This window comes from Gorilla gorilla, chromosome 5, assembly GCF_029281585.2.
Source record: "Gorilla gorilla gorilla isolate KB3781 chromosome 5, NHGRI_mGorGor1-v2.1_pri, whole genome shotgun sequence".
Classification (NCBI taxonomy): domain Eukaryota; kingdom Metazoa; phylum Chordata; class Mammalia; order Primates; family Hominidae; genus Gorilla; species Gorilla gorilla.
In genome coordinates, this window is record NC_073229.2 from 180,864,721 (window position 1) to 180,886,829 (window position 22,109).

Here is a 22,109-nt window from a genome sequence, read left to right on the forward strand (position 1 = left end):
CAGTCAACTTGAAATAAGGAGTTATGGGGTCTTAACAAAGTAGCGCTCAAATAGTCTGTCAATAAATATCTATTGAATGTCAGCACCCAACTCTGTAGAGATGGCTGAAGGGAAATGCTGCTGAAAGCCACCTTGTCTGACAAACACATACACTGGCAAAATCTGCCAAAAGAGGGTGACATAAAATGAAGGTTGTAATGTCTTTAAAAGGTTGCTTTTGATCAGGTTATAACTGTAAAGTGCTTTCACTTAATTAAAATAGAGATGATAAAGCTACAGAAGAACAATAATAGTAATTGGGAAAGATACTGTTGTGATTGGTTTTGCTTTCAGGCATCTCCTTTTAAGAGTTTTATGCAAGGGGAGGGGCAAGAATCATTTTTCCTAAGAACTTATTTAATCTATTGATAAGTCTCATAATTTTCTTTTCCATCATTAAGGAGCTTCTCCTGGAGAAAAAAGAAGTCCAAATTTCATTTTGGGAGGAAAGAAAGAAAATTTTTAAAAATTATGATTTAGCACGTCTTAGGCTGGGTGTAACTTTTCATGACTCAGCTAACATAGGTTAGGAATGGCCAAGCATGTTTGAATATTCTGCTTTTGTGAGGCGTGGGCATTGCCAATAGTTGAAAGTTATGGTAGCTGTAATTCAGAAGCGGGAATAGAAGTGTCAGCCTGAGAAAAATGTAGCACTAAAGTAACAAGCCAAATTGCTGGCATTGTCAGTAGCTGTGATTTCACTGTATTGATTGTCCCCTGTGAAACGTGAGGCTCTTTATTTGAATCATTTGTATGGGTGTCATATTGGGTTAATTGCAAAGCAATTGGATTTAATAATAATATAATGGTGTATCCATGTACATCGATTGCTAGAATTGTGAGATGTGAATTGCACTTGATCATGAGGTTGGGCTTCCTGATGCTACAGGATGAGCAAGTCCCAGGCTAATCGTGTAAATTTAAGCTGCCTAGGGTGAGCTTTAACTTATATGCCAGTTTGGATTGTTATTGCAAATGCTTTATAGGCCTGGAACATGACTGGTTATAAATGGGATGCCCTTGAACTTGAATTGTTTTAAAAAGCATAGCTTCATGTTGAGTTAACAGCATGCCGTGAAGATCAGTACCAACATAAACACAGTGAATGAAGGCTTTCTGTTGGCCATGCTTTTTTGTAGAATTTCATATTTGCTAAAATTATTTCAGTTGTAGCTAAGTTGCTTAGTCCCATTAAGTAAGAAATGCAAGAAAGATGGTTCTCGAAATGGGCAGGAATTCCCTGAACAGCATGGTCTCATGCCAAATAAACAAATCAATGACCGAGTTAATAATTTCATAATAATTGAAGATAAAACATACTTATATATTTGCACAGTTATTTTTAACGTTTAAAATTGGTGGATATGTTTCACTTTTCCAGTTGAAGGATATTCCTTTCCAAAAGGGATGAAACAAGGAAACAATAGATTTTTATGGGAAAATTCCACATCCAAGAGATGAAAGGAAAACTTTAAAAATCAAGACAAATCTGAGTAGGAAAACTTGAGGCTTTAAAGAAAGAAGAAAAAGGAAGAGGAGGAGGAAGAAGAGAATGAGAAACAGATGAGTTAGAAAATGAGAAGACTGGCTGGGCACAGTGGCTCACACCTGTAATCCCAACACTTTGGGAGGCCGAGGCGAGCGGATCACTTGAGGTCAGGAGTGAGACCAGCCTAGCCAATATGGCGAAATGCTGCCTCTACTAAAAATACAAAGAAATCAGCCGGGTGTAGTGGCACATGCCTGTAATCCCAGCTACTCCGGAGGCTGAGGCAGGAGAATCGCTCGAACCTGGGAGGCAGAGGTTACAGTGAGCCCAGATCGCGTCACTATGGCACTCCAGCCCATCTCAAAAAAAAAAAAAAAGAAAGAAAGAAAGAAAATAAGAAGACTGAGTAACCATAAATATTGTCTGGCACAATATAGGCACTCAATAAATGTTTTTGAATATATACTTTGATTAACTAAGTGAAAAAGGTAGTAAAAAGGTGAGTAATAAATCAAAATGTATTGTCTAGACTGTTGAGTCTGATGTTTCTAAATAGAAACAACAAATGTTCTCCGTTTAGGCCAAGCTTTGCCACATGAGTTTACACTAAAATATCATTTCCACCAGTTATATTGACTGTGTTCACTGAACTAGTCCAATCTCTATAACACTTTCTTCATATCATTTGACTTCATGATCAAATTAGAGAGGTGACTGGGAGAACGACTAACTTCCACAATTCATCCAAAAGCAAATACAAAATCACTCACCCAAAGCCAGTACTATTGGGACCAAATGCATCCCATTTCCCTTCTGCTTTGGTGAATCTGACTTTCTTACCAACTTAAACAGCATTTTTGGGGGTACTAAGTCAAACATAAAATTAAATATGCCTAATAAGTGTATTTATCTATTAAGATATTAGCTGTATGTATTAGTTTCCTACAGGTTGGTCTTTCTAAGAGCACAGACCAATGCTAGAAGACGTTTATTAAACATTTTTCCAAAAGCTGTTCGCATGAATGTGTTCAGGGCTGATCGGAGCCCCTTTCTAACTGCTAATGAATTATATGACCACGTGTTCAGAGCTGCGCCTGACTGAAGTTGACAGCTGAATCAACTGAAAAGAAACAGCAGCAACAGAAGAGAGACAGAGAGAGAAAAGCTACTTTTATCTTTTACACAGATCTTTATTTTAATTTGATATACATGTAGTGATAATATTGCAGACTTAGGAGGACTTCAGGAATCTAGGAAATTCTAAAAGGGAGGCCTGAGGGAGATGAAACATCCTAACACTGGGAGGGAAATGTATGTTTGTGGATAAAGTTCCACTCATGGTATTCTGTGGTGTGATGGGGACCACAGGAGTCGGCACCCCCTGTCGTGGCTACAGTTCCAATCTCTAGAGTTCCAATTTCTTGCTGTGATTTTACCATGTAGATGCCAGACACTGAATTTTCTTAATCGAAGCAAGACTGCTTAGGTCAAAATAGTAGAATGATGCGAATTTAAGTAGGAATCAACAAAAGCAAAGCAACATGAACACAATGAATCTTACGTTACTATTCAAACATTTAGGTAGCTCCACATAAACTTTCCTGTTTTATAAAAAGTACAGATATTTTTTCAGATATTATTATGAAATTTGGACCTGATACCCAAGAAAAGTTAAAAATGAAATAACCTTCTCATTCTAAGCATATCCTTCCTCTGAGTGATCTGAATGGGCTAATATTATTAAATATGTCATATTTATTATGTATTCTATAGGCACCTTTTTCTTTGTTCATAAGCATTTTATTCTTCATCTGGAGAAACAAAAAATTGAAATCCCTATTTGCTTTCAGTTTCTCCTGCTTTATGGGAGTCCCACCCTCCCTCTTTCTGTGGTATTTCTATGCCCTTGCTACTATAACAGCAAAGAAAAACAAGACCACCAGGCACAGTGGCTCATGCCTGTAATCCCAGCACTTTGGGAGGCCGAAGCAGGAGGATCACGTGAAACCAAAAGTTGGAGACCAATCTTCTGGGGAACATAGCAAATACTCTACTAAAAGTAATTTTTTTTTTTTTGAGACGGAGTTTCACTCTTATTGCCCAGGCTGGAGTGCAATGGCACGATCTCAGCTCACTGCAACCTCCACCTCCCGGATTCAAGTGATTCTTCTGCCTCAGCCTCCCAATCAACTGGGATTACAGGCATGCGTCACCATGCCCGGCTAATTTTGTATTTTTAGTAGAGATGGGGTTTCACCATGTTGGTCAGGCTGGTCTCGCACTCCTGACCTCAAGTGATCTTTCCAGCTCGGCCTCCCAAAGTGCTGGGATTACAGGCATGAGACACCGTGCCTGGCCTAAAAGTAATTTTTAAAAATTAGCCAGCTATGGTAGCACACACCTGTAGTCCCAGCTACTTGGGAGGCTGAGGCGGGAGGATTGCTTGATCCCAGGAGATAAGAGGCTGCAGTGAACTATGACCACACCACTGCACTCCAGACTGGGCAACAGAGAGAGAGATCCTGTTTCAAAAAAAAAAACAATGAGAAAGAAAAAGAAACAAGACACCTACAGTGTTTGTGTGCAAAATCTCACCAAACTTCTCTCCCCTCCAAAACCTGTGCCCTGTGTCCCTGGGCAGACACTGGCTGAAAAAAAATGGGACTCAAGGAGGGAGAAGGAGGGAGGAGATTACAAAAAGCCAAATGGTACCACAGCACAGGGAATGCTGCTGGGGCTTCTCTTAGGCTTCAGTTTCTGTCTTATAAAAGATTTGCAGTTTTTATCCTGTCTCGGAACAAACAGAACCACGACTGTTGTTTCACAATCTGTGCAGCTGATTGCATAGACTGGTTGCACATTTCTGATTCTATCACATTTCCAGCAGTTGTAAATGTTTCTACCTCTGGGACAGGAGGATGTTACATTGGTTTATTATTAGAAGAAAGGACAATATAACAGGGAGGGATGGCGGGAGACTGGGGGGTGGGAGAAGGCACATACTCACTGCTCTGCGTGATTCGTTGCTTGGCCATCTTCTTCCTGCTTCCAGGCACTTGTTCATGTTCTTACTGACCATATTTCAAACTCGGAAGAGAGGCACCCACTCTAACAATTATGACCATACTTGTATAACCTGGATTATATTTGAAATCAAAACTATCCCAGAAGATCTAGAACATGAGATAGCCCTATTCACAGCATTTCTTCCTCTCCATCCATCTATTAAAATCTACCCCATTGTCTAGGGACTCATCGGAGCATCCCTCCTTCAAGAAAACTCCTTTAGCTATTCCAATGTAGTGTGACTCTCCTTCTGAACTGGTAGTGTGAAAAATAGTCTTATACTTATTACAATGTTGATTACAACTATTGAGTATATTATGGTATTATATAATCACTTCATCCATATTATTTTTACATTTTCACCACATAAAGGAAATCACACGTTATTTTTATAAAAGTGCAAAAAGGGAAAGTTTTTTTGAGAAATATGTATGTATGCTGTGGCATTAGACAGTGGCTCTAATATTTATGTTTTCAGGTAGTGTAAGTAAATGTTGACCATTACTTAAGCACTGTTTAACATAACATGCTATAGTGTTGGAGGTCTTAGTTTCTGAGGCTGTTCATATTTATAAACTACTTTGCCTACTCCCATAACCCTCTAAAAGAGATATATCTATATTCAGTTTTTGCAATTACATTAATAGATGAAGGCATAGATTAGGAGATAACCTATTTAATGATTCTTTTTCTAAGAAGTTTTAAAATCACTAGCCAAGAGAGGAGCATCATCAGTATGGCGCCTAGTGGCTGGGCCACTCTATAGACAGTTATAGTGCCTCATATTTGATGCCTTGTGTTTTCTTGTCTCCTTGTTTTACTATCTCTATTTTTTGTAATAGAATTATACCCCTTTGATGTTTGAAGGGATCAAGTATCATGCCTTCCTTCCTCTACTGCTGCTACCTAGAATGTCCATTGACATTGTCTACATCTGGTCATCTAGTCTTTGCCTCAACAAATACACGTGATATAGAATATTTCTATCAATATTTGAAATGTGAATGTAACATTTCTAATATTGATGTCCACATTGTCAGAAAAGTTTATTCTTACAGTCAACAAAAATTTGATCCATTACCTCTAACTTCTTTTTTTTTTTCTTTTTGAGACAGTGTTTCACTCTTGTTGCACAGGCTAGAGTTCAATGGCATGGTCTCGGCTCACTGCAACCTCCGCCTCCTGGGTTCAAGTGATTCTCCTGCCTCAGCCTCCCAAGTAGCTGGGATTACAGGTGCCTGCCATCACGTCCAGCTAATTTTTGTATTTTTAGTAGAGATGGGGTTTCACCATGTTGGCCAGGTTTGTCTTGAACTCCTGACCTCAGGTGATCCACCCGTCTCGGTCTCCCAAAGTGTTGGGATTGCAGGCGTACAGGCGTGAGTCACCGTGCCCGGCCCCATTACCTCCAACTTCTAAACTTTGGTCCTAAATATGCTCTCTGAAGGAATTAAAAAAAAATCTACCCCCAATTTTCCAAGAAAGCCCTTCATAAATGCATAGCTTTTTCACTGTTCCACATGAATACTCTCTTCTCCAAGTCAAAGGGCCTCGATTCTTCCAATGGTTCTTTTAGTCATTTCAACATTCTTCTCTTTCATTCATTCAATCAACTTTTACTGAAGATCCACTATGTTTAAAGCATTGTGCTGCATGCTGTCTATATAATGATGAGCAAAATCAGACATGGTTCCCATTCTCATGGAGCTCAGAGACAGGGAAAACATTTATCACGTAATCACACTAGTGGATTGATCATTAAAAGCTCAGATAAGGACTCACAAGGAAAAGACCACCATTCTATGCAAGCGTAAGACAAAGGAACCTGCCTCTGAGAATCCAGGAAAGATTTCTCTGATAAAGAGATGATTGAGTTGAGACTTGAAGAAATAGCAGAATAAATGGGGAGAAGGGAGGACAGACAAAAGAACAGATAGAGGAAACAGCTTGTTCATGGATGCTGAAAAGAGAGGGTGCGTGGCATGCTCAAAGCATGAGAGAATAGCCTGATTAGGGTACAGAGAATGAGGGATAGAAAGGTGAGAGGTAAAGTTAGAGAGTCCAGCAGAAATAACATTTTTGGGAGCCCTAAAGGCCTGTTAGAGTTTTGGGTTTTACCCTCAAAACAATAGGAAGTCACTGACAGCTGTGGCAAATTGTATTACTGGTCACCAAATACTCTGGTCTCACTTCCTCCAGTGCACCTCCCTATGGGAGGATCATGCATCCCCTCCCTGTCGAACTCAGAAGATGTGACCTACTTTAGCCAATGAAATGTAGGCAGCAATGATGAGCATCCCTTCTGGGCAGAAACTTTAAGACCTTGCATGTGGGTTGCCCTTTCTCTTTTCCTTCTACCTTGACTGGCAGTGTTCTACATAGAGGCCACTTCCTCAGCCTGAATTCCAAAGTTTCCATGGAGCAGGGCCACAGACATACCATGAATGAGCAATAAACTGTTCTTGTTGAAAACTAATAAGATTTCTGAGGTTGTTTGTTACCACAGTGTTACCTCACTTATTCTGACAAATACAAAGGGTTTTACAAGACCTAAGGGAACATGACTGTTTTGGTCCATTTGGGCTGCTATAACAAAATAGCATAGACTAGGTGTCTTATAAACAAGAGAAATTTGTTTCTCACAGTTCTGGAGGCTGGGAAGTCCAAGATCAGGGTGCCAGCAGATCCTGTGTCTGGTAAGGACCTGCTTCTTGGTTTGCAGATGGCTATCTTCTCCTTGTGTCCTCACATGGTGAAGAGCAGAGAGAGTGGAAGTCACCTGTCTCTTCTTCTAAGGGCACTAATCCCATTCATGCAGGCTTCACCCTCATGACCTAATCAGCTCCCAAAGGCCCTACCTCCAAATACCATCACATTGGGTATTAAGCTTTTAACAAAAGAATTTTGGGGGAAAACAAGTATTCAGTCCATGACAATAATGAAATTTGTATTTTAAAAAGATGAGTAATTGCTATTCAGAAAGTAGACTGAAAGGAAACTAAAGTAGATTCTGGAAAACCAGTTAGGCAGTTATTATATTTACAAATAGAGGATAATGGTAAATTGGACAATGGTGAACATAGAGATAGAAAGCTGTAGATATATCCAAAAGCTGTTTAGGAGGTAGAGTTTTTAGGGCTTGCTGATATATACGGATCTTTTGTGTGTGGCAGGGAAGATGGAGAAATGGAGGTATCAAGGATGATGGTGACTTATGATGAAATGGTTAAAATTAAAGGAGGACAATATTTGAGGGAAAAGATCATGAAGTTAGTTTAGAACATGTGGAATCTGAGGTAGCTTTGACACAGCCAACTGATGCTGAGCGGGAAGGTGGCTACAAATCTAGAACTCAAAGAAAAGACTGGGTTAGATACAAAAATTTAGGAATCACTGATGTGTAATGGTAGCTATAGGCAGTGGTGAGTTTGTCTGGGTATAAAAGTGAAGGGGAGAGATTTCATGACTAATGTTGAGAAGCTCAAAAATTTAACATCTGGGTAATAAACTTATTTATATTAAGAGAGGCTAGCCAGAAGGGAGAGCAGAGAATCAGGAGAATATGATGTCTCAGAAGCCCCTAAAGACAAGAGTATTTTTCAAGAAACAGAGCAAATAACAGTCTTAACAGTGTCAAGACTGCTCAAACCTCAAGAAAGACAAGGAGCAAACAGCCTGTATTAGATTTAGCAATGTGAAGGTCATCAATGGCCTTTGCCACAGCTGGTTGTTGCCACAATGATGAGGCAGAAGTCCACTGGTACAGAGCCACACACAGCCCTCCTGAGTCCCTGCAAGCTGTGGCAAGGACACCAGTGAGTGTGAGGTCTGCATGCTCAGTGCATAGTATCCCCGCAAGAAGACCACCCTCTTACACACAAGTCCTTTTGATGGGGCTCACTACCATGAGCCTGAGCCTATGTGGACACAGGAGCCCTGGTCCCCTTCCTTTATCTTCTCCAGAAGTTAAAAGGAAATTATAAAACAAGTCATTATAAAACAATTATTTAACACCATTTTGCAGATAGTTAGGAAAATAGGATTAAATACTGACACAGATGCCATGATATCCAGCTATAAAACAAAACAAACCCTCAACAAGTTTGCTCACATCTGTTTAATAAAAAGAAAGCACGAGAGGCCAAGCATGGTGGCTCACGCCTGTAATCCCAGCACTTTGCGGGGCTGAGGCTGGAAGATGACTCGAGGTCAGGAGTTCAAGACCAACCTGGCCAACATGGTGAAACCCCGACTCTACTAGAAATACAAATAATTAGCCGGACGTGGTGAGGGGTGCCTGTAATCCCAGATACTGGGGAGGCTGAGGCAGGAGAATTGCTTGAACCCGGGAGTCAGAGGTTGCAGTGAGCCGAGATTATGCCACTGCACTCTAGGCTGGGTGACAGAGCGAGACTCTGTCTCAAAAAAAAAAAAAAAAACAAAAGAAACCATACGCAATGTAAAAAACAAGGAAAGTAAGAAAAAGAAAACTTTCCACTGATTAAAAAAAAAAGTACATAGTCTTACTTTCAATTTATAGTAGTTTTATTTTTGGAGGGGAAAGAATACTCCCATCTGGTTTTTCTTAATTTCTGGTTCAGGTTGCTCTTACAAATATTGTGGCTACATATTTCTAGCTTATTCATTTATAACAGAATCTGACTCTTTTTGTCTTTTTACAGAATTCTTTGTTGGATGAGTCCCTCTTTTGAACAATCTTGCAGACATGGCTTTTTCTTTTCTTTTCTTTTCTTTTCTTTCTTTTTTTTCTTTGTGAGACTAGAGTCTCACTCTGTCACCCAGGCTGGAATACAATGGCACAATCTCGGCTCACTGCAATCTCCACCTCCTGGGTCCAAGCTATTCTCCTGCCTCAGCCTCCTGAGTAGCTGGGACTACAGGTATGCACCACCATGCCCGGCTAGATTTTGTATTTTTAGTAGAGACAGGGCTTCACCATGTTGGCCAGGCTGGTCTTGAACTCCTGACCTCAAGTGATCCTCGGCTTCCCAAAGTGCTGGGATTACAGGCGTGAGCCACCGCGCCTGGACCAGACCTGGCTTTTTCTTGCTCACCCACATCCGCCACCTCAAACTGTTCCTGCCTCATTGCCTCTGTCTCTGTCCCCTGCCCTTCTCCAATTCATTTTGCACAAGCACCAGCCTGCCAGAATCCTATCCCTAAAATCCTGCTTTCATCATTTCTCTTTTCGAAAACTTACAATGGCTCCCTATTTTCAGCACATAAAATGTAATGTTCTGTTTAGAACACACAACAAAGCCCCATGCAATGGCTCACAACTGTAATCCCAGCACTTTGGGAGGCTGAGGTGGGAGCATCCCTTGAGTCCAAGAGTTCAAGACCAGCCTGGCAACATAGCAAGACCTGGCAACATAGCAAGACCCCATCTCTACAAAAAAAAAAAAAAAAAAAAAATTAGCTGGGCGTGGTAGTGCATGCTGTAGTCCCAGTGGGCTGAGGAGAGAGAATGGCTTGATCCTGGGAGTTCAAGGCTGCAGTGAATTACGATCACACCACTGCACTCCAGCCTTCCAGCCTGGGCAACAGAGTAAGGCCCTGTCTCTAAAAAATAAAAATAAATAAATAAATAAATAAATAAGGACCACAGAACATTCCACAATCTGGCCCCATTAATTCATTCAATCGTTTTACCTCCTCCTCCGCTGGGCTGGCGTCAGAACCAGCTCCCCACATTCCTCTCTGTCCTTCCCTCTGTGCTATGGTACCTATCTCTCCTTTGTCTGAAATATCCTCTGCTAGTCCCTTCACCGAGTCAAATGTCACCCATCTTTCAAGGTCCAGTACGAAAACTCTAATGTTGAAATTGCTTTACCTTCTACAAGAAAATTGCCAGTAAAAAACTAACTTTATGGAGGTTTTGCTATGCATGCTCTTTACATGAATTATCTCATTTAGTACTCAGAATAGACCTGTGAGGTAAGCAACATTTTGCAAATGATGAGATTAAGTTAATTGATGTAAAGCACCTAGAACAGTGCCTGCCCATAATAAAGATTCAATAAACGTTGGCTGTCGTTAAGCTTACTAGAGGAATTTAGTCATTTTCCCAGATTACTCAGCAGCAAGTGAAAGAGCTGGAATTCCAATTCTGACATCAGAGCCCACCCTCTATCTTGCTAAGGGCAAAAGTGCTCTATTTGCCCAGCTCCCATCTTGCCAAACTTCTCCAACTCTTGAATGTTTTAGCCATTGGGGTATCTGTTCTATTCTGCTTTGCATGCAAGGGCTAGCTTACTTGCACTTTTACTTTTTCTTCAGTATATGTTTTTTGTTTTGTTTTTTGAGACAGAGCTTGCTGTGTCACCCACGCTGGAGTGCAGTGGCATGATCTTGGCTCACTGCAACCTCTGCCTCCCGGGTTCAAGTGATTCTTCTGCCTCAGCCTCCCGAGTAGCTGGAATTACAGGCATGCACCACCATGCCACGCTAGTTTTTGTATTTTTAGTAGAGACAGGGTTTTACCATGTTGGCCAGGCTGGTCTCAAACTCCTGACCTCAAGTGATCTGCCGGCCTCAGCCTCCCCAAGTGCTGGGATTACAGGTGTGAGCCACTGCACCTGGCCCAGTATACGTTGTCTTAACACTATGACTATGCTGCCACTTGGTCAAGAGTAAAGATCAGTGGTGTGCTGATGAATGTTTAACAACCAGCTCTCCAGGAGGGGAGAGTGATGTGTTTGCTGATTTCAGTGGTATAAACATTCCTCCCACAGCCAATTTCAAGACATCAAAGTAAAATCAATCATCTCAAAGCTCCTGATATTTTAACAATTAGCTCTTGTGAGTTGGTGCAAGCTGGCTGTGGCACACCACTGATACTAAGGATTGTATCTTGTGCTGTATTCTCTTGTATCTTTCTTAGTTCCACGCACAGTGCTAAGCAAATAGGATGCATGACCACATATAGGGAGCTTCTGGTTCGAGGTTGTAAATTGCATATAAGCATTTATTCAGCCTACTCCCCAAAATCCCATTAAAATGATGATACGCAAAAAATAATACTTCCATGAGAGTGCTTAAACACTAAAGGGTGCCAACAGTCGATTAGAAAATTTGAAAAATGTATCAAAGACACAAAGGCAGACGGAATCCCATTGATGGATGAACCAGAGGAAATCACAACTGAAATAAGTCCAGATGAGGGCTGCTGTGGAGAAGGGAAGTGTATTAGGCCATTCTTGCACTACTGTAAAGAAATACTTGGCCAGGCACGGTGGCTCACGCCTGTAATCCCAGCACTTTGGGAGGCAAGTGGATCACTTGAGGTCAGGAGTTCGAAACCAGCCTGGCCAATATGGTGAAACCCTGTCCCTATTAAAAATACAAATATTAGTCAGGCGTGGTGGTGGGGACCTGTAATCCCAGCTACTGGGGAGGCTGAGGTGGGAGAACTGCTTGAACCCAGGAGGCAGAGGTTGCAGTAACCCGAGATCGCACCACTGCACTCCAGCCTGGGCAACAGAGCGAGACTCCATCTCAAAAAAAAAAAAAAATCAAGTGAGAAACTTCTAGAGCTCCTGCAGTAAAAATGTACACTCATTCCACAAGAACACTTTCACATCCCCTAGGAAAGAAAAAAATAATAAAGGGCAGCTCACAGTCAAAAATTACAAGGCCCACAAAGAAATAAATTACCATGAGGTGGAGTCAACAGACACAGCAAATGGAAGAATCAGCCCTCAGAGAGCTGCATATAAAAGCAAGCACACTCTAAAAGAGACTATGAAGTAACTCTCACATGACTAAAGGTATACACAAAGGCATATAAACTATAACGAAAGGAAACGATAATATAAAAACAGAGCAAACAACTTTGAAAAAAAATTGAGTCTCTATACATGAAAAATATGGTCACTGAAATGAAAAACTCAGTGAACAGGGCCGGGGGCAGTGGCTCACGTTTGTAATCCCAGCACTTTGGGAGGCTGAGGTGGGCAGATCACTTGGGGTCAGGAGTTCGAGGCAAGCCTGGCCAACTTGGTGAAACTTTGTCTCTACCAAAAAATCCAAAAATTAGCCCAGCATAGTGATGCACGCCTGTAATCCCAGCTACTCGGGAGGCTGAGGCACGAGAATCGCTTGAACCCAGGAGGCAGAGGTTGCAATGAGCCAAGATTGTGCCACCAAACTCCAGCCTGGGTGACAGAGCGAGACTCTGTCTTAAAAAAAGAGAAGAAAAGAAAAAGAAAACCTCAATGAACAGGGTAATGAACAGATAAGAGAAATGTGAGGAAAGAATCCATAAATCAGTAGATAGATTTCAATAAATTTCTCAGAATGCAGAAAAAATGCAGAAACATTACCTTATAGGTACCATCCCAAAATTTTGAATCTACTTTGTTCTTTTAGTAACATAATCTCTCTAGATTAGGTCTAAACATGAATTACCTTATACCAGATTCTGCTCTGTAGTGAACTGGCCAAGGGGACAATGTAGCTTAATCCCAGTTTTGTAGAATTCAAATTACAGTTTACACACAGTCATGAGCCAAGTAATGACGTTTCGGTTAACAATGAGCTGCATATATGATGGTGGTCTCATAAGATTATAATGGAGCTGAAATATTCCTATTGCCTAATGAAGTCATAGCTGTCATAACATTGCAGCACAATGTACTACTCGTGTGTGTGTGTGTGTGTGGTGATGCTGGTGTAAACAAACCTACTGTGCTGCCAGTTGTATAAAAGTCTAACCCATACAATTATGTACATTACATAATACAGCTGAGAATTTTTCAGAACTAAAGAAAAACATAAACAAGTCTTCAGATTTCAGAAGCGTACAAAGGCCCTAGAGGTATAAAAATCAAAAATTAAAATGTCACAATTTGCTACACTATGATGAAACTTCAGAATGTCAATGATAAGAAGAAAAATCTTAACAAAGGACAAAAGCAAATCTCCTAAAAGCAAAAAGCAAAAAAACATCCAATTAAACCATCATCAAATTTGTCATCAGTCTCAATAGATGTTTGTAGGAAATGAATGGCATCTTTGGATCCCATGGTGCTAAAGGAAGATAATTCTCATCTTAGATCACGCTCATTCCATACCCAGTTAAATCTTCATTCAAGACTGAGAATGAAACAAGTACATTTTAAATCAACAATCTTGGGAGTTAGCCACACAATAACCCTTTCTAAAAGAGCTACTAGGCTGGGCTCGGTGGCTGGCGACTGTAATCCCAGCACTTTGGGAGGCCGAGGTGGGCAGATCAACTGAGGTCAGGCATTCGAGACCACCCTGGCCAAAAAGGCGAAACCCCGTCTCTACTAAAAATACAAAAATTAGCTGCGCATGGTGGTGCTCGCCTGTAATACTAGCTACACAGGAGACTGAGGCAGAGGTTGCAGTGAACAGAGAGTGGAGATCATGCCACTGCACTCTAGCCTGGGCGACAGGGCAAGACTCCACCTCAAAAATAATAATAAAATAAAATAAAATAAATGACATACTAAAGGGTTTACTTCGATAAGGAAAACCACAGAATCCAGACAGAAGAAGTCGAGGAAAAAATCCAACGGTGAATAAAGAAATTTGTACATATATTGTCAAATAACAATAAGAAATACTGATAACCAACTTGAGAGGACTTTAAAAATAAGATAATGCTGAGTACCAGCCAACAACAACATGGAAGACTGCAGAGGAAAATCTGAATGAAAAATTCCTAAGCTTCCTATATTAGTCTGGAGGAGAAGAGAGATACTAATTAACTTTACATTCTTTAAGAATTTTTTAAAATAAATATTAAAGGAATAGAATTAGAAAGTATAATTTCTTAACCAAAAGAGGGGAAAAGGAAAATAAAAGAATAAAAGAATATAACAATGAGATATTGGCAATATCAATAAGGCAGGAATGAGAGGAATGGGAAAATACCCGAAAATACAAAATCTAAATCAATTCCAAATAAACCTGAATTAACAGCCTAAAAAATATGTTGAGTGATACATAATAAGTTATATGAATACATACATATTTTTAAAAATAAATCAATACAAAATATTGTTCATGGACAGATATATGAAGAAAAATATAAAAACAGGCCAGGCATGGTGGATTATGCCTATAATTCCAGTACTTAGGGAGGCTGAGGCAGGAGGATCACTTGAGTCCAGGAGTTTGAGACCAGCCTGGCCAACATAGTGAGACCTCATCTCTACAAAAAATAAACAAAATTAGCCGGGTTCCAGTGGAGCATGCCTGTGATCCTAGCTACTCAGGAGGCTGAGGCGGGAGGATTGCTTGAGCCCAGGAGGTTGCAGTGAGCCAAAATTGTGCCACCACATTCCAGCCTGAGCAACAGAGCAAGACACTGTATCAAAAAAAAAAAAAAAGGAAAGAAAAAGAAAAATATAAAAACATGGATGGGAAAGACAGTGGCTCCCTCCTGCAGGGAAGGAAGATTGAAGACAGGTACAAAGGGGTTTCAGAGTACCTTCACATTTTTTTTATAATGAGAAACCAAAAAAAGGAAGAAAGAGAAGGAGGAGGAAGAGGAAGAGGAGGAAGGAAGGAAGATCAATGATGAGCCATTCAGTCCAACACAAATAATTGTACACAAACAGGCAACTCAAGAAAACTGCCCCCTCAACAAATTAAAAAGCACAGAAAAACAGATGAGGCACGAGTAAGTACAAAATAAGACCTACGAAGGATGATTTAAAAACCGTTTGTCTTCAGTTACTGGTATTGGCTTTGACCTCCTAACTGGAAAAGAAAATGGATTTAATTTGCTAAAAAAGATTGATACTAGGCCAGGCATGGTGGCTCACGCCTGTAACCCCAGCACTTTGGGAGGCTGAGGTGGCTGGATCATGAGGTCAGGAGTTCAAGACCAGCCTGACCAACATAGTGAAACCCCATCTCTACTAAAAATACAAAAAATTAGCTGGGCGTGGTGGCGGGCACCTATAATCCCAGCTACTCGGGAGGCTGAGGCAGAGAATTGCTTGAACCCGGGAGGTGGAGGTTGTAGTGAGCCGAGATCGCACCACTGCACTCAAGCCTGGATGACAGAGCGAGACTTTGTCTCAAAAAAAAAAGATTGATATTAGAGTGAAGGGCGACTATGTGACTCTAGGATATTTTAATATTTGACAGAGTTTAGTGTATGTATTTTAGAAAATCTTGTGTCCTTGAAATATTTACAAATAAGAATAATTTGACTAATTTAATAAAGACCTCTTTCTGAAAGCAAAAGGGTACACTACTAGATCACTGGTTCTCAAACTTAGTGATCTGAAAATTTGGGAGTAAAAAACTGCAAACGGTGTTGAACAAGTAAAAGCAACCTCAGGATGCTTCCAATTCTTTTTTTCTTTTCTTTTTTTGTCTCTCTGTCTCCAAGGCTAGAGTGCAGTAGTACGATCATGGCTCATTGCAGCACAGACCTCCTGGGCTCAAAAAATCCTCCCTCCTTGGCCTCCTGAGTAGCTGGGACTACAGATGCACGCCACCACACCTCAGTAATTTTTTAAAAAATGTTTTGTAGAGACGGGCATCTCACTATGTTGCCCAGGCTGGTCTCAACCTCCTGGGCTCAATGATCCTCCCACCTCAGCCTCCCAAGTGCCAGGATTAAAGGCGTAAGCCAATTCTAAACGCCTCAAGCTAAGGAGGTTCCTCCACCCACCACCATTTGCCAGTATTCTGAAGAGGAGGAGGAGGAGGCAGAGGAGGAGGGAGGAGGAAGGGGAGGAAGAAGAGGAAGAGCTCAAAAGTAAAACTAAATCACTCACTACTTTTACCTACACGTTGCTACTTTTACCTACTTGTTCTCTGTCATTTCTCACTAAGGCAAAGAGGTGGATGCAAAGAGAATTTGAATAAATTTGACAGCTTTCTACTACATTTCCTCTCCCACAATTCTTCAGGTATTGGCTCTTCCTTACCTTGGCCAGAGTCAAGAGAAAGGAGGATAGAATTACTTGTCTTTCAAATCAATTATCAGTAGGAAATTTTGCTACTGGTTGTTATTAAGTTTATGGCAGCTAAAAATGTACCTTCTGCTCTTCTGTCTTCTTTCAAAGTGATGACAAAGATTTTTACCCAGACACCAAGACCACCAGACATATCTTGGGTCAGTCCTATAAGACCCTCCACGACTGCAGAAAGGTACCATGAGTACTTTGGGGACAACCAGACTATATGATCTCAACCATTCCAGCCAGAGGGAGATTCTGAAACGGCATTTTTTTTCCCAATACTCTTTAATTATTGAGGTATAATTTACATATTATAAAGTGTACATACTTTAAATATACAATTCTGTTAATTTTGATGAAACTGTATACCCATCTCAATCAGGATACAGTGTAAAGTCATTTTTAAAGGGAGTTTATTACCTGGATAGACCCAATAGCAATGAAGCACAGTAACTTCTTCAATTTCCAGATCTTATATTTGAAATGGTAGAAACAGCATCGAAGACTTAACAGCTAATGAGAGACAGTGTGGCAAACAGTGCATTTTACCCTATCTGTAAGAATGGTTCTATTTTCCATAGTCACTTAGATAAGCAACAGTAAATGCTATAAATCACTGTAAAGTGATTTGTACTTTCAAGTACAAATCTTAACATTTATATGCTGAAAAGCGATTCATCATACTTTATTTCTTTCAAATTTCCTTACACCGCCACATGAATAAGCAATATATCTTATCTTCTGTCCTATCTGAAAAAATCTGGATTAACAGCCTTGGCTGAATTCTATTCTAGCCACAGGAGTACAGGGCTACAAATAGTTCTCTTTAAGTCAAAGGAAAATAACAACAAATACAGGAACACCTCACTCTGAAGTTCCTTTATTTTGGCTTAAGCCTCTCTTAACAGGCTCTTTTCAAGCCTTTGGAGCATTATTAAACGATCCTTCTATTGATTTTCAGCGCTGAGTACTGGTGAAAATGGAGCACCTTCCGCTCTAATGACTGAAGTCCCCTCACTGTCTAAAGGACAGGTACAAAGGCAGGAGACGCACTTGGAGTTCATTCTTACAACCATCCTCATGACTTAGATTTTAAAGCCTGGAAATAGGACAGGTGGGAAATAGGACACGGAATTCAACTCATCTCTCTTACTTAAATATAGCACTGCTGCTATTTCTGCTACTTGTGAAATTTTGTAAGTATTGGTGTATTTTGCTATTCAGCATGAAGCTGTATGCTTCACTTCCACCTTTGAAATCCAAATTTCCAAGTAATCACTTTTAGGAAAGCATTCCTCTATTTTCAGCTTCATTCTCCATGGACCATTTATTTATTTGTGATGCCAAGCCATTGAGTAACCAGAGGTTACAGTAAGAATTCGTCATGCCAGTTTCCATCTTAAAAAGAAAAGCCTTCAAGACAAACAAACCATTTTTTTTAATGGGTAAAAGAAATGAACAGGCATTTCACATAAGAGGGAAAAGAGAATAGTCTCATAAGTTCAACCTCATAAATAATCAGGAAAGTGCAAATTAAAGCCACAATGAGACACCATTTCACACCGCATCAGATTAGCAAAAATTTGTAGTCTGACAATACCAAGTGTTGATGAGGATGTAAAACTACAGAAACTCTCATACAAATTGGTATGGGGGGAGGTGTCTAAATGGGCAAAGCATGTTGGAAAGCAATGTGTATTACCTAGCAAAGGTGGTGCACACACCCTTTATCCCAGGTATTCTGTTTCTGGGAGACATGTACACACACACACACACACACTGGACTGTATGTTAGGGTTAGGTGATATTAGTGTTAATTTTATTATGTGACAATTCTGAAGTATTTAGGAGTGAAATGTCAAGATGTCTACAACTTTTAAATGGTTCAGCAAAAAACAAACAAAAACGTGGAGAGAGACAAGGAGAAAGAGAGAGAAACAGAGAAAGCAAATTGATAAAATGTCTTTTAAAAGGGAGTGGCAGGCTCTGAGGGCAGAGTCTGCAAGTTTAAATCATGGCTGTGCCAATTATTGATTGTAATCTGGGTAATTTATTGAAGCTCTCTCTACCTCGGCTTAGTCATCTATAGAATAGGAGTAATAGTGGTATATACTTGACAGAGATGTGGCATTAAATAAAGTAATTCATGTGAAGTACTCCAAGCAGTTGCTGCTTTCTCATAAGCCTTCGATAAATGTTAGTTATTACTTCCGTTAGTTCCATTCTGCAGATGATGTAAATTGAGACTCAAAAAAAGTGAAGTACAGGCCGGGCGCGGTGGCTCACGCCTATAATCCCAGCACTCTGGGAGGCCGAGGCGGGCAGATTGCCTGAGCTCGGGAGTTCACGACCAGCTTGGGCAACACGGTGAAACCCCATCTCTACTAAAATACAAAAAATTAGCAGGGCTTGGTGGCGGGCGCCCGTAGTCCCAGCTACTCGGGAGGCTGAGGCAGGAGAATGGCGTGAACCCGGGAGGCGGAGCTTGCAGTGAGCCGAGATTGCGCCACTGCACGGACAGGGCGAGACTCGTCTCAAAAAAAAGAAAGAAAGAAAGAAAGAAAATTAGCTGGGTGTGGCGGCATGCGCCTGTAATCCCAGCTACTCGGTAGGCTGAGGCAGGAGAATCGCTTGAACCTGGGAGGCAAAGATTGCAATGAGCTGAGATCGCGCCACTGCATTCCACCCTGGGCAACAGAGCAAGATTCTGTCTCAAAAAAAAAAAAAAGTTTTGGTTGAACTTCATCACAGCACTTTGTATAGGAGTGAGAAATTACTACCTAGATATTTAATAGGTGAATAGTAATAAACCAAAGAAATATTCTTACACAGAACTCATTTTCAGCCATTAAAATTGTATTTTTAAATGAATATTTAGTGACACAATGAAATGTTCACTATATTATTATACATTAATGTTATATTAAATTTAAAAATATAGGATCCCCAAACATTAATAATTATAAATATATACATAACACAGAGCTACAGATGCACACATATATACATGTGTTTCTGTGTATATATTATATATGAATGTATACATATATGACATATAATGTATTTATGTGTACATATATGATATGCTGCATTTATATCTACATATATAGAGACATATAAGGTATACTGGATTCTGTGTGTGTGTGTGTGTGTGTGTGTGTGTGTGGCACAGAAAAACCTGGAAGTTTATATACCAAAAAGATTTTGAAGTAGTTAGAAGTGGGTTTCTCTGAATGTAGAGATGGGGAGTGACTTTTCCTTTTTTTTCTCATCTAATCTGTATTTCTTATGTTTCTACAGTGAAAATGTAAAACTAGTGACTCTGGAGAACAATTTGGCAGTATCTAATAAAGTTGTAGATTGTATACTTAAAATCCTGAAACATTTCCACTCCTGGATGAAAGTCTTTACACATGCACAATGCAATGCATACAAGAAGGTTCACAGCAACACGGTTTATAATAGAGAAAAAGTGGAAACAAGGCCAGGCGCAGTGGCTCATGCCTATAATCCCAACATTCAGGAGGCCAAGGCCAGAGGATTGCCTGAGCCCAGGAGTTTGAGACCAGCCTGGACAACATATGAGACCTCCTCCCTAAGAAACATAAAAAATAATTAGCCTGGTGTAATGGCACACACCTGTGGTCCCAGCTGCTTGGGAGGCTGAGGTAGGAGAATAACTTGAGCCCTGGAGGTTGAGGCTGCAATGAGTCAAGATCATGCCACTGCACTCCAGCCTGGATGACAGTGCAAGACCCTGTCCGGAAAAAAAAAAAAAAAGATGTAAACAACTTATATCCATCAACAGAAGCATGGCCATTCTAGACAAGGGACGCTTCGGCAGCAGAGCTGCTGTCATCAATGTGTATATATCAGAAAAATATTGTGATATAGCTGGAGCGATACAGCTGCCAACTGTAGAAATGTAAGTGCAGTATGATATCGTTCATATAAAAATTGTTTGAAATGCAAACTAACACTTTATGGTGTACTGTGTATGTGTACACGCCTGTGCATATGTAGTAAAGCTTTTAATGCCTGGGAACGATAAACACCCAATGTAAGGTAATGTTTATCTCTGGAATTTGAAGAAGGAAAATGAGATTAGGAAGGAGGAAACGTCAGTGGTGGGGGCTTCGATTACATCTGTAAAGCCTTATCTCTTGGGCTATGTAGTGGACTACATATGGGTTTTTGTTTGTTTGTTTGTTTTGGGTTGTTTTTGAGGGAAGGTCTCGTTCTGTTGCCCAGGCTGGAGTGCAGTGGCGCAATGCTGGCTCACGGCAGCTTCAAACTCTCTGGCTCAAGTGATCTTCCCACCTCAGCCTACATATGTTTATTATAAAATTCTCTGTAGGTTTTTGTATGCCTGAAATGTTTCATAATTTAAAAGTAGTACTCATATAATGAAATTTTAAAATTAAAATTTAATTTAAATGTGTCTCTGAGAATGTAATTAGTTGAAGGTACAATCATAAACTTCAGGAATAATTTGGAAAAATATTTTTACATTTTTATTTCTGGCAAAAACAGGATTTCCAAACCAGAACATATAATTTCTCCAAAACAGAAATGATTTTTAATGACAATATTTTATTGTCATTATTACTCAATTTTGTTTAAAACCCAAAGTATCTCCACCAGAGGGAAAAATTAAGACAAAACACTTCCCTTCCTAAAAAAAAAAAAATGTCTAAAAGAGGGAGTTAGTGAAGACATTGAATCTGTAAAAAGTGGTAGTCATTTTATTCTACCAACATATTCTAAATTTAGAGGGAAATCCACGGCTAGAGCAGCCCCTGGGTGACTCAGCCCAGCTTCCAGGCTTGGCAGAGCCAATCAGCACAGTGTGGCCGACTCCGCCAGGGGCTGGATTACACATCTGCACGCGGTTCAACAGCTTCGTTAGTGACACAGAGTCAAGCTAGCTTGAAAAGCAGGTAAGGAAAACACTCGGCGCATTCCACATTTTCCCTTAAGGAGAATTACACCTTCAAGTCAAGCTGCATTTTGCATGCCTAGGACCTCCAAAACACTATTTAAATTATGTACAGAAACCATTTCATCCCCAGTGAAATATATTTCTCTCTTCCAGAGAAATAAGGGGCGACCCAGTCCCCAAAGGGCCCACCCCCCGGGGTGAAGACCCCCGCTCCGCAAGGATCACAGGTGGGTGTTCCAAGGCATCCACACTCTGGTTTTGTTTTTTTTGTTTTTTTGTTTTTTGGGTTTTTTCTTTTTTGTATTAACTTCTCTCCTTTTTTTTTTTTTTTCCGAGACGGAGTCTCCCTCTGTCTCCACACTCCAGCCTGGAGTGTGGTGCGATCTTGGCTCACTGCGAGCTCCGCCTCCCGGGTTCAGGCGATTCTCCTGCCTCAGCCTCCTGAGTAGCTGGGATTACAGGTGCCCGCCACCAGGCCTGGCTAATTTTTTGTATTTTTAGTAGAGACTAAAAATTCGCCATGTTGTTTCGCCATGTTGGCCAGGCTGGCCTCGAACTCCTGTCCTGAGGTGATTCACCCACCTCGGCCTCCCAAAGTGCT